This window comes from Phaenicophaeus curvirostris, chromosome 1, assembly GCF_032191515.1.
Source record: "Phaenicophaeus curvirostris isolate KB17595 chromosome 1, BPBGC_Pcur_1.0, whole genome shotgun sequence".
NCBI classification, from domain to species: domain Eukaryota; kingdom Metazoa; phylum Chordata; class Aves; order Cuculiformes; family Cuculidae; genus Phaenicophaeus; species Phaenicophaeus curvirostris.
The window spans coordinates 108,330,781-108,343,803 of NC_091392.1; positions in this window are offsets into that span (position 1 = coordinate 108,330,781).

Below are 13,023 nucleotides of genomic sequence, written 5' to 3' on the forward strand. Positions count from 1 at the left end.
CAGTAGGATTTTGATATACCACTGATTTTATTTTAGAACAAATATATCATTGAGGTCTAAGAAAGAGAAGATGTGGGTTTTGCTGTCAACATAATAAAGCAACTGCACTAATGCTATGTCTGAAAGAAGGTCGCTGAAGAGGAAATAAAGGTTGATTAGATATTTTTGACATGTAACTCAAATATAAGAATGTTTTACTTCCGATAGTCAAGTATTCTGTCATCAGAATTCATGTCAAAGCTACAGTATTAGTATTCTAAATCTGGATCTTTCTGATTCATTGCTTCAACTGTCATCCCAACTTCTCTAATTCAAAAGATTTGAGGTTAGTTGCTAATAAAATCAGTCAAATAATTCAGATTATTTTTCAAATATTGTGTAATCATAGAATCACAGAATCATAGAATAGTTAGGGTTGGAAGGGAACGTAAAGGTCATCTCCAACCCCCCTGCCATGGGCAGGAACATCCCACTACATCAGGTTACTTATAGATAAAACAGAACTGTTGCAGAGTATTTAGCAAAACCCAAAACCAGTGAACTTCACAGCTTACTAGGATTTATTCCAAACATAAAAAATCAAGTGTGTTTCCTGAATGACTTCTCAGGTTTCAATCCTTTCAGTTGTGGGCATGCAAGCTGTCAAGACAGTGTATTCTGACTTATTATTTGGAATTTTGTAAGATTCAGAGATATGTCTATTTCAATTAGAAATCAAGAAATCATTCAAGACTTGTACTGTCTTTTCACGTCAGACTTCAGAGTGTGCCTGTGTTCATTTAGCTATTCCAATGTGAGATTCAAGCCGCAGGTATTTCTCTGGCAAGTATAAAAAAAGTGCTTCTGAGAGAGAAGTGGAAAAATCTATGACTTTGAACCTCTTAAAAGAATAACTCCTTTGTGGTGGTTGAATAGGAACTCTGTTGGACAAAGAACATATTCTCATGCACTGATACAGTTACACTACGCTCAGCTCCCTGAGATGGAATCTTTGTTACCTTAAAATACAAAACTAATTTCACTAATAAATAATCCAATTTACATCTTCACATGGCAATTTTTTTGTTTTTAGGGAAGGAAGAGAGCTTTGTTTTAATCAGCTGTCCATATTCCCCTTGTGTCCTTGAAACAGTAGATACACAGTCCAAAATGTGCTAGCAAGAAGAAAAATAATATTTTTAATTTTTTTGCAATTAATTATAAATTCTTTTCACTTTCCTTTTAGCTCTAAACCTTGCAGCATAGTTGAATATTTTGAAAGTTCTTTTTCTTTAAACACAGAGCGTAGATGTGGAACTAACAACTCACAGTTGTACACATTATGATCATTGTGTTTATATTACACTATCAGGCTTCTAAAGATGAATGACACTTTTCAACAAGTAAAAGGCTTCAAGTTGCAGATTTTACTATCTGTAACAATTTAAAACTTCAGCTGCATGTCCTTAGTGTCCATAAATACTGCCACTATGAACATTTCTTTATGTGGGAATATTATTGAACAATTTTATTTTCCTTTTAATTAACCTCCATTTCCTCATTAAACCAAAGCTATGATCTCTCCAACAAAATGCTATATTTTGCAGACTAAGGAAATTTTTTAAGTATATATGCTATTTCACTTAGAAGTGTACTAACTGCAATGTCCTAAGCAGTCCATTACAGTGAACAAAATCTGCACCATAACAAGGTTCTAACAAGTTAGTTGATCTAAGTTTCCAATTCCTGTATTACAATCCTATTTTTTATCTTTTTTTTTCTCAATTGTCATGTGAAGTCTACTTATCATTTAGTAAGTGAGCGTTTTACTGTCTGAAACTTCAGAAGTCAAGACCACTTTGCAAAGTTGTTTCCTACATCCTGAGAACATGTAAGTTAAATGCAAGTTAAGTAAAAAGCCATGTGTCTCTCCTACTTCCAGTTATGCCACTGCACAATATTAAACGCAATAATAGTCATGAGGTGCATTTTCTGTGCTGTGAAATATATAAAACTTCAAAATTTAGGGAAAAATTATTGAGCTTCTGAGTAAATGGGCTCATTTGATGTTAGTGGTCCTGTAAGGAAGTCAATTTTTAAAAACATCTTCCATAAAACCAGAACAAAACAGAACAGGAATTATTGCTTTTTCAGTATAACTTGTCTCTACTAGTTGAAAGTAAAATTTCCAAATAATAAGCACTCTGGTATTTCTAGTTTATTGACTGTAAGGGAGACAAGAAACAAAGATTTGGACTACTAAACATCTCCTTCCTCTGTCCATCAAGATTTTCTGAAAGTAATCTATCCAACTTGTTAGGCAGGAAGCCAATATCAGAATTTTCTTTTGGTTATCTTGCATGTGAACAGAATTATAAATTTCTGCAATATTTCAGACAGTATTTTTTTTCATTGGTTAATAATATAATCTCTCACCTTCTAGCCTGTCAGAATATATGCCGTTACTAATATATCAAAAGGTAATATAAAAAAGTAATGAAAAAATCAAATGTAAATATTTCCTAGAATATGTATTGCAATTTTTTTTCTGAAATATCTTTCTCATTTTGGACAAATCTTCCTGTGTGGTATATATTTGTTCCAGAAGTCCACCAAAAGGTATTTTCCTTAACAAGTATTTTCTACCATAAATCTGCTTTGATTAATATTTTGCAGGACTATTTTTCAATAAGTATATTGAAAAAAATGTTTACATTACAAAGTCAAGTAAAGCAAGTTTAGGGAAATCCAATTTCCACACTCTGCACGTATATCATAGTTCAATAAATTATTCGCAAATTATTTTCTCATTAATTCTGTCCTCATTTACTTGATGCAATGGCCTTCCCTTTTGTGTCCTACACATTTTCCAGTGTGACATCTGGTGTCCTAACTTCGCAAAGGTTCCATTTCAAAATCTCTGTCTTTTGCATCTAAGTAAGAGTCTATCAAGGTGAAGCATAAAAACATTAGTTAGTATGATTCTCATTTACCACCCTATTCTAGTCTACAGAAGCTCATGCTCTGGGGAGTCAATTAGCAAGACTCATATAGGAGCATGCAGGCACTAGAGGTGTCTAAAGTCATGTCTCCCTATGATCCATCTCCTAAATTATAGACAGTATAGTAATTTAAGACATTTTAAAGAAATAAGTATATTTCTTCTAAAAATAATTCTCTTTCAGCATGTTTGATGAAAAAATATCAATCACAACAATTTTATTTTAGAAAATACCAGTTCAGCAAATTACCTCAATTTACATTGTCTTTGGTATGAGGAACCAAAAAAAACATTCCTGTGTTGTAGACATTCTCAAGACCCATGGAATAGCAGCTTTTACATTAAAACTATATATATTATCTATTAATTCTTAACATCTGTCAAAGACAAACTAAGTGCAAATTCTGCTTTGACATAGAGTTTTCTGGATAATTTTCCATTGCCAGAGAGCCTAGGTTCTCTACCCTGGCCTGAAAAAAACTGTGCATTGCCTTACTGCTCTTTATCCATGTTCTAGAGTTGCTTGTTTTCTGACATCTACATCTGACATCTGACATCTGACATCTGACATGTACCCGCTCACGACTCATCTGAAGACGCACTTCTATGAGAAGAAGTTCAAAATTCTCAAAAGTCTCAACTAGGGCCTCATAACAAATGAGGTGAGATCTCCGCAGGACCTGAGCTTTGGCTCTAAGGTTTTTCAAAGCAACTGTGAATGTGGAGTTGGCAACCTTTTCATGTCGGAACACACAGCTGTGCCTAACTCTCTTCATGGCTGTAGAGGGTTGGTTAAGAAGGAAAGGACATCAGGACGCTGGCTCTTTAAGGCTTGATATTTTGGCAGCGCCTCAATCTCAGAATAACCTTGACGTTTAGAGGAAGTTGGCTTGTAGCAAGGCAAAGTGGGTACTGTAGTAAGTAGTACAGCTAACCACAAGGCAGGAACAAGAACAGAGCATGCTTGGCAACTGCTACCAATGGGCACCTAGTGCGTAGTAACTGCTAACCAATTAGTGTGTGACTAGTGGACACAGACCAATAGGCACTTTACGCGTAGACTGTAACACGATGTATAAAAATTGGTGGAAGACACATAACAAACGGAGCAAGAGTCTAAACTCATATTGGGTGTGGTCTTGACTCTGGCCGTCTCTCAGTGCAACATATTGGCGCCCATGAACAGGGACATGGCAGGATCCTGGAAGGAAGGATCACAGAGGACTTCTCAAATCTGCTAACAACGTGGGGAGCAGACAGAGAAGGTGAGAGTGGAGCGAGGAGGCATCTGCAATAGGGAGGCAGAGAGCTGGAACTCTTCTACCGAGTGCATCGGGAAGAGCCTTACACTGGTAAGACTGCGCAGATGGATCGAGACGCAGCACTCACGCTTTTGGTTGATATTCTCTCTAAGAGAGAGGCAAGCGCGAGCACAAAAAAGCTTTTTGAGCTTTGTGACTGGGGACTTAAACGGGGCTGTTTTAAAGACCCAAAGATTTATTTTGATGCTGTGGAATGGCGGAATGTGGGCAATCAATTGTGGGATGCTACGATAGAGATAAAAAAAAAGAGCGAAAAAGCTGGGGGCTCCCTGGCAGAAAGTTTTTGAAGTGTTAAAGGTGCATGTCGGCTCTAAAAAGCAGAGCAATAATTTCGAGCCGAGTACAGGATCGTCAACAACTGTACTAACCCCCCACCTCCCTAAACTGGCTGCGCTTGCCTCTGCACCCCCCGACGGGAGGGCCGACAATCCCTTTTATCTGGGTCCGATAGACACCAACAAGAAGCCCGATCCACTCCCTCGCTGTCCCTCAGACCAACGGGTGCAAGCCAGGAGGGAGGCACAGCAGCAGGGAGAAGTTGAAATATTGCAGGCTTTGATCTGTGCACGGCATGGCGGTCTGCGCTGGGAACTAATTAGTGACAAAGCGATAAAGGAGATTCCAAAAAACTGTAAGAAAAGAACCAAGCTGCCCGGCCGAGGGCTGCTCCCCCACCCCTCCAGCTCCCACGGAGCGGTTCGCCGTGGGGGGGCCTCTGCCCTGGGCTGAGGGGGGCCGCCTGCTGCTGCTCCGAAACCCAAGCAGTTTCAGCATTGCAGAAGGGACTGTTAACAGATACGATAAGAAATGGCTTGATTAAACAATGTTGGTAGGAGTTCAAGAGTCAAGACAGTTTAAATAATGCAATTTTACAACAGATGCGGCTTTTTGGTTTATCAAACACTTATAAAGATACCGGATGTTAGAAAGTTGAAACAGGCATGACCCATATATGGTGTTTATAGATAGATTGAAGGATGTGCTTGACAAGCAAGACAGACAACCGAGCAGTTACAGAAGCCTTAATTTTGCAATCTGCGACAAAAAATCCTAATGACGAATATGGAAAGATATGGTGTGGTCTGAAAACTCCTACAATAACAGCTGGGATCATTTACCTATTAAGCACAGCTGGTAGCTGCTGCCCTGACTGTAATCTGGGACAGAAATACGTTCTGTCAGAGACGCGGCAAAGAGAGACATTTTAAAAGAGACTGCCACACGCAACGCCAGGAGAGAGGGCCTAAAATCTGCCCTGAGTGTGGAAAGGGCAATCATTTTACCAGTTGGTGTAAAACAAAATGGGATAAGAATGGGACAGTATTGTCAGAAAACCAGGAGCAAAGCATGGTTCAGAGGCACATACCAACACAGACTCCTCCGCAGCAAGCAGCAGGTCTCACCTCAGAGCAAGAACCAGAGGCAGCACAGAGATAGATGTGATCACCACCATCGCAGTAGTGCTGCAATAGTCTGCATTTCACACAATACCATGGAACGTAAAAGGACCATTGGAGGGTAGCTTTACTGCCTTGTAATTAGAGTGATTATCAATAATTTGGTTGGGAATCTTTGTTTTACCTGGGGTCATTGATGCAGGCTGTACTGGAATAATTCAAGCAAGGGTATGGATGCTGTCTCCACTAGCGTTATGAACACCATTTCCACTAGTATTAATACCAACAGATAGCTGGATAGTGTATTTAATTTTGTTCAAAGCAGCTGTGTTCCAAGATGACTCTGTAGAGCATGGCTCACAAGGATTTAAGTCCATAAGAATCCCTGAAATACATTTGGCTTAGTCCCTACAAACTCAACCTCTTAAAAAAAAAAGGGAGGAAAGCCAGAACGACTGAAAAATTGGGTACATTGCAAAATTTAGTGGAAGAGCAAATAGATCACGGGCATAGAGTCCCATTTAATAGTCCTTGGAACGCACCTGTATTTGTGATAAAAAAAGAAATCTGGAAAATGGCGTTATTCACATGACTTTTCTAGACAAACTACAAGAGGCCTTTAATAAGCAGGCAGACAATATCGCTGCTAGATAAGTGTTGCTTAAACAATTAGCCTTAAAGAATGTAAAGATGGACTTACTGCACTGTTAATTGTATCATCATCTGTTACAAAGATTGCTTGTTTTACCAGAATTGACTGATGCCAACTTTACGAGAGCGATGCAAGTAATAGTTTGGATGCCTATGCCTCCTGACTTTATATCAAAGGGCACTAGAATCACTCATCTGATTTGTTTTTCAGCAATTGTACCCCATGAAGAGACAGAGGCTGTGGTTCAACTGACCAGTCCGTGATTCTATCAATACAGAAACTACAAAAGACTACCATAAGTGAAATATTTGTTAGACAATCGATATAAGCCTTATTAGATAATGCATCTACGTATTTTAAGTGTTGTAAGTTCCCAGTACCATGTGTAGTTTAAATATTCGTAGCATGGAAAAATTGTGGATCCAATAGTGATAACCAACATTGTATGAATGTATTCAGCTAGCTGAGAAATGAGTGGTCGTGTGTATGTGTGTGCAGGTTTGAAGCGCTTCAAACGTTTGTAAGACTTAAAAATTGGTTTTGATTAATCTTGAAAATATAACTCTGGGACCTTTCAATCTCAAATGTCCACTAAGTCGGCAAACAGGTAGATTTACCTGGGGATCTTTGGAATGAAAGGCTTCAGATTGAAAAGTTTTAAAATACCTAACAAAACATGCAGCTGTAAGTGTGTGAGTGCCCCCCCACACCCCGCCCTCCCACCCTTCTCCTTCCTTTCTAAGTTTTTTTTTTCTTTCAGCCTTGAAGAAGTCCAGAGGAGTTAACGGTGTTATCTTTCTAGGGGAATGTTGTGAAAACACTCTGTATTCCAATGTCACTTGTCAGCAACTGCTGGGTCCTAGTGCAAACAACCTTTAGGGATAATTGAGGCAATGATAGAGGAAAACTCAAAAGCTTCATTATCATTACGAATTATTGAGTGGATATTTTGCCACACTAACCCCAAAAACCATAGTCACTAAATAAGAAATGATTACAATGATAATCACTGAGGGAAGAAAAAGAAGTGTTCAGTTATTAGGCCAAGACTCGACAATCATTTATATCCCAATGACAAAAGCGTATGCTAAGTGGTGTATGGCAAATATTTTGAATTTACAAGTAGATCTAACAGATTATCCAGGAAGTATTGATATCCATTTACCAAGTCATGCTATTATTGAACGTACCCATCAAGTAGTAAAAACATTGTTAGCAAAAAAAGCAAGAAAAAAAAAAAGGGGAAATCAGGAGAGACACTGCAAAACAGATTGATAAAGGTGCAATATGTAATGAATTTTTTGCAATTAGCAGGAGATGATCAAATTGTGCTAAAGTTGAAGCATGTACAAACCATGTCATCAAAATCAGAGCAAGTACAAGACAACGTGAAAGTGCTATTGAAAAAGAGTTATTATGGGCAATGGACAGGTCTGTATAAGCTACTAACATGGGGACGAGGTTATGCTTGTGTTTTAACAGATAAAGTACCACTTTGGGCACCTGCGAGGTGGATCAAGCCCACATTGCTGTGTGACAACTGTTAAGCCCCAGCCACGAAAACAGTCAACAAGAATGAGGAGGACGTTAACATTATGGATGCTCTTAATCTTATGGGTTGTAGTTAAAGGATGTCCCTGGGTGATCGATTCTCGAAAGAATGGGTGGATAACAAGATGGGTATGAGAACTGTTGGTCAAAGGAGGAATGTTATTTTTAATGGTGTTAATTGCTTTGACAATTATCCTGTGTGTTACAGTGTGTACAACGTCAAGTCAATCATATGTTTCACCTGAACGCTTTAGTCGAAAAACAAAAAGGGAGGTTAACTTTACTAACACCAAACACAAGCATGATTTGGAATGTGTCACGACATCATTATAAACAGGCAAGGACAAAAAGAATGACCCATGCGTTTTCTAGTAGCTGCAAAGATATGGTCAAGTTTTAGAACCCAGAAACAATCATAGCAGTCTCAATTTTAGCTCCGGGAGTAGCAGCCACCGGAACCTTGGCCCAACTGAATCAGCTGGGAGGTTGGCTCTCTAAGCAAACAAATGCTGCATCCAAAGCGCTGTCTGAATTGTTGCTTGACGTAGACTCCATACGACATGCCACGTTACAGAACCGGGCAGCTATAGATTTTTTGTTGTTAGTGCAAGGTCATGGTTGTGAAGAATTTGATGGCATGTGTTGTATGATTGTCTGATCATTCAAAGTCAATATATCGTCACTTCAGTGAATTGCAAGAGCTAGTCAGAAAATTACAAATTAGTGATAACCTGGGATTGGATAAATGGCTTAGAGGCCTGGGACTTTTTGGATAGTTAAGAGAAAGAGTTAAGGGAATGACTCTGATTGTGATAATTGTTATTGTAACATTGTTAATTGTACCTTGCTTGTTACATTGTTGTCAAAGGGTAACAGGAAAGTGGTTAAACCAAGTCTTGATAGTGCAAAAAACAAAAAGGGGAAATTGTAGAGGGTTGGTTAAGAAGGAAAGGGCATCAGGACGCTGGCTCTTTAAGGCTTGATATTTTGGCAGCGCCTCAGTCTCAGAATAACCTTGACATTTAGAGGAAGTTGGCTTGTAGCAAGGCAAAGTGGGTACTGTAGTAAGTAGTACAGCTAACCGCAAGGCAGGAACAAGAACAGAGCATGCTTGGCAACTGCTACCAATGGGCACCTAGTGCGTAGTAACTGCTAACCAATTAGTGCGTGAATAGTGGACACAGACCAATAGGCACCTTACACGTAGACTGTAACACGGTGTATAAAAATTGGTGGAAGACACATAATAAATGGAGCAAGATTCTAAACTCATATTGGGTGTGGTCTTGACTCTGGCCGTCTCTCCTTGCAACACATGGCAATCATGAAGCTACATGAATGTTTTCAGTTTTCTTTCCCAACACTGCCACGAACAGCTCTTGGAAAGCAGTGACAAACACTGTAATGGCAAAAACCTGTTAGGCTCAGAATCATGAAACTTGCCAAGATGCATCCCCCAGCACATCAACATCACAGAAAACGTTGATTTTCCCTTTGGAGCTGGATGTAGGAGGAGCAATGGAAAAGAAAAGGAAATGCTGTTTGCCATGGCTATCCCACAGGCTAGGAGATGTGCTGCTCCTGCAATTTATGCATCTGTTAGGGTGTGCAAATGAAACAGTATTCCACAGACAATATTTCTGATTTAGTCACAGTTCTGACAATATATATTTTTTATATATAATTCGGCTCCTTTTTAGAATGAAGCACTGGAAATGTTGGATCAATAGAAGAGTGAATCTGGGTCCACAGCATCACAGAAAATGTTTCATGTGCTCTGTGCTCATGTATTCAGTCTTGGTGATTACTGAATATCAGATAGCACTGGTAAATTTTAGAAGATAGCATGTGTCTCCAAGGGAGACTCTGCTACCTCCTGAGCAGAAGAACATGATCACAGAACTGAGACAACACCAGTTACACCTGTGAACATTCATTGCCACTGCTGCAACCCATGCAGTGCAGCAGGATGTGCTGAGATAGGGTAATTAGTGTCTGGACTTCATGAAAGCACTATGGCATCTTCGCTTTCCCCAACCTTTGGTATTTGGGCACAGCATGCTTCCTACCTGAGGATGCTAACCTGCATGGTTGGGACCAGGCTATGAGCCAGAGAGGCCTAGTGTATATCTCTCTTGTGAAACACATCCATGGCCCCTGATGCTTGCTCAAATGCACTGGGTTGGACAAAAAGCCATAGCACCAGCAGCTGCTCCTGTCTGTGCAGGGGCACTTCTCACTCAGGGGGCAGCCACCATCTTGTGGCCCCTGTGCCAGCTGTGACATGGCCACCACATCCCCTGGGGGGTGGGGAGACAGTGGTATCTGCTGTTTCTGTTGTATCAAAGTCATCCTGATCATGCTCAGGCAAATAAATGTAGGTGTCTAAGCACAGGTGCTTTATGTACTTGCCTGTGATCATTTTAGCTGTCCTATGAGTGCACATGAAACTGGCAAATAAGGACAGAACCTAGACAAATGCTTGCCAGATATCAGGATATACAAGGGCATAACAAAGTGCAAATAATACTTACTTTACTTTCAGTTCTGATGCCCAGAGCTACATTGACTCTGTCTACAGACAGAATACACATCTAGACAAACAGAGCACGATTCAAGTACCTGGAAAAAAAGGCTCTGCAGTATCACTTCAGGTATTGTGAGGACTCCCAAACAAGAATAGCATAGTCTGGACAGAAGTGCTGTGTCATGTTGGTCTATTCTGTCAGGATGTCTCAAATATTCTACAAATTCTCCCAAATGCCACAGTTTATTGGTAGCTGAATGATTTCTATATAGAACAATTTCATTGCTTCAAGTTGGGTGTGTAGCAGCATTTTTGATATCCTAAGGTATCCGCCATCCCAAAATGTCACTTCACAGATCTACCATGCATACTCTGTCACATATGGCAGATCTAAGCAGATATCCTGCATATTCTAGGGCATCTAGAATGACTCTAAATAGATATATTTATGCTTTAGAATTGCTTTGCTGCATTAAGACACCTGAATTAAGTTCTCTGCAGTGTGGTATTGAAAGATACCATGAAAGATTCAATTCTGTGATGAAGCAGTTCTAGCATTTTTTTATACTTTAGGACTAGAGATGAGCTCATTAGTTTAACAGATGGATCATTTCATCTCACAAGTTATGATTGCATGAATAAATGCTGATTTTCTTATTACAGTGTATATATCACATGCATATCTATGTGTATGTGTATATATAGCTACATCTTATTGCAGTCTATGTGTCTTTCAAAATCTCATGAAAACATAATGACCGCCCAATTGACCTATGAAATATAATGTAGCTCAGTGCAATACCTTGCAGGAAGGAAAGTTTAATTTATAGCACAACTGATTTCAGTCTCACACTCACTATTTCATGTCAGAAGAGATGGTGAGCAAGAAATGACCACAAGTGTTGTTAGGCCTCTGGAGCAAGAGTGCAAAGTGTTTGATATCTAGTGGGCCACTGGCCTGAGAAGACTTAACATCAGTGGCAAAACCAAGAAGGCATGAAAACAATAACAGTGGTCATGAGGAGCTTGGAAGGAGAAAAGCATGCTGTGGAAATTTTTATGAAGGACTTGCGGGACCATTGTTGACAATTTCAGTAAGGTATGAATATGAGCTTGTTAACAATAAGCTTGGTCTTAGCTTGAAATGAAAGCTGAGTCTGTGCATGCTCATACATCACAGTTTCATACCCACCAGCACCCTGATACGTGTAAGTAGTCTGCGAAACACTGCAACTTGAAGACACTTTTATCCAGGCAGTCTGTCCAGGGTTGCTGCAATAACATGGAGGATGAGGGGGCATCAGTTTTCAAGTCCCTTCTCATACTTCCTGTGGTCTCCTTAGGAGTGTGCTGATTTTGGTTGTGTCTCATTGGCACCAGTCACAGGATGACAGTGGTTCATTTTTCTACCCCGTCCCACCTCTGCAAGGTGCTAGAATTTAATCACTGTCTCTGTTTCAGATCTGGTTGTTCTAATAATTTTCATGTAGATGTGTCCTAGGATTTTGATGACCTCTGCAGCCACGTGTCAGCTACACATTTTTGTAGCCATTCTCCATTCATATCAGTGTGAACACTGTTATTACAATTTTTCAAAGTCATAGAAGTTTCCTTCTATATATTTTCTTTCTATATATTTTCTTTCTATATATTTTCTTATATATTGCAGACAGTTTGGTATCTACTAGCAAAACATCTGCCTTATATGATTTCTGAATTTTCTTCTCAAATATCTCCCAAGCTTCTTGTGTATTTCAACAATTTATTGTCAGAAATTTTGCACATTCCTGGTACAAATCAAGATTACAGTTCTATTTCTCCTATGCAATACTTATTGTCTTTAAATTCTAATATAATGCATCTTTATATGCAATCTCTCTGTTTCATTTGATACTGGTGTGGTTTAGGATGTGCTTTCTGACTTTCTCATTCTCTGTTATTTACCTCACATTATCCATTTTTATCCAAGACAAACTGGAAAAACTTTGAAAAGAAGCAGAAGATGCATATGCCACTGCTAGGACAGATGTGCTCATTTCGTGAATTGTCATCATACTTTCACTGACTGTACTGCTGCATATTGATAAAGGGCTACTTCTCCGGTTAATCTGTACTTCATTGGTTATAACAGAGATGGCAGCTGACATCAGGCACAGATCTTCATCAAGGTCCTGCTATGCAACATTTTGTAGCTGAGAGCAGCAGCTGACTCTCCTGAGATAGCAGCAAAGTGATCAATGCCACATGGGTAATATAAAGCTCAGTTCCAGAAACTTCTGTTATGAGAAGAAAATTTGAGTTGTGGAACAGTAAGGCAGAAATTTTAAGTAAGTTCAGTTTTGTAAGAAGAATCTTATTTTGCATATAATTCCACCACAGAGCATATTTCTTACAATGTTAAAAACTCATATGTAACATATAAAAAAAGAAAAAAAATTGTACCATCAATCTCACATCCAATTAGTAATGTCTAAAGAAAAAAATACTTTATCATAGGAAAAAAAGAAACTGTTCAAATGCTTTCTGTTTGGACCATTAAGTTTACTTAGAAAGTTTCTTCAGAACCACTTGAATGATTATGAAAGCCAATAAAA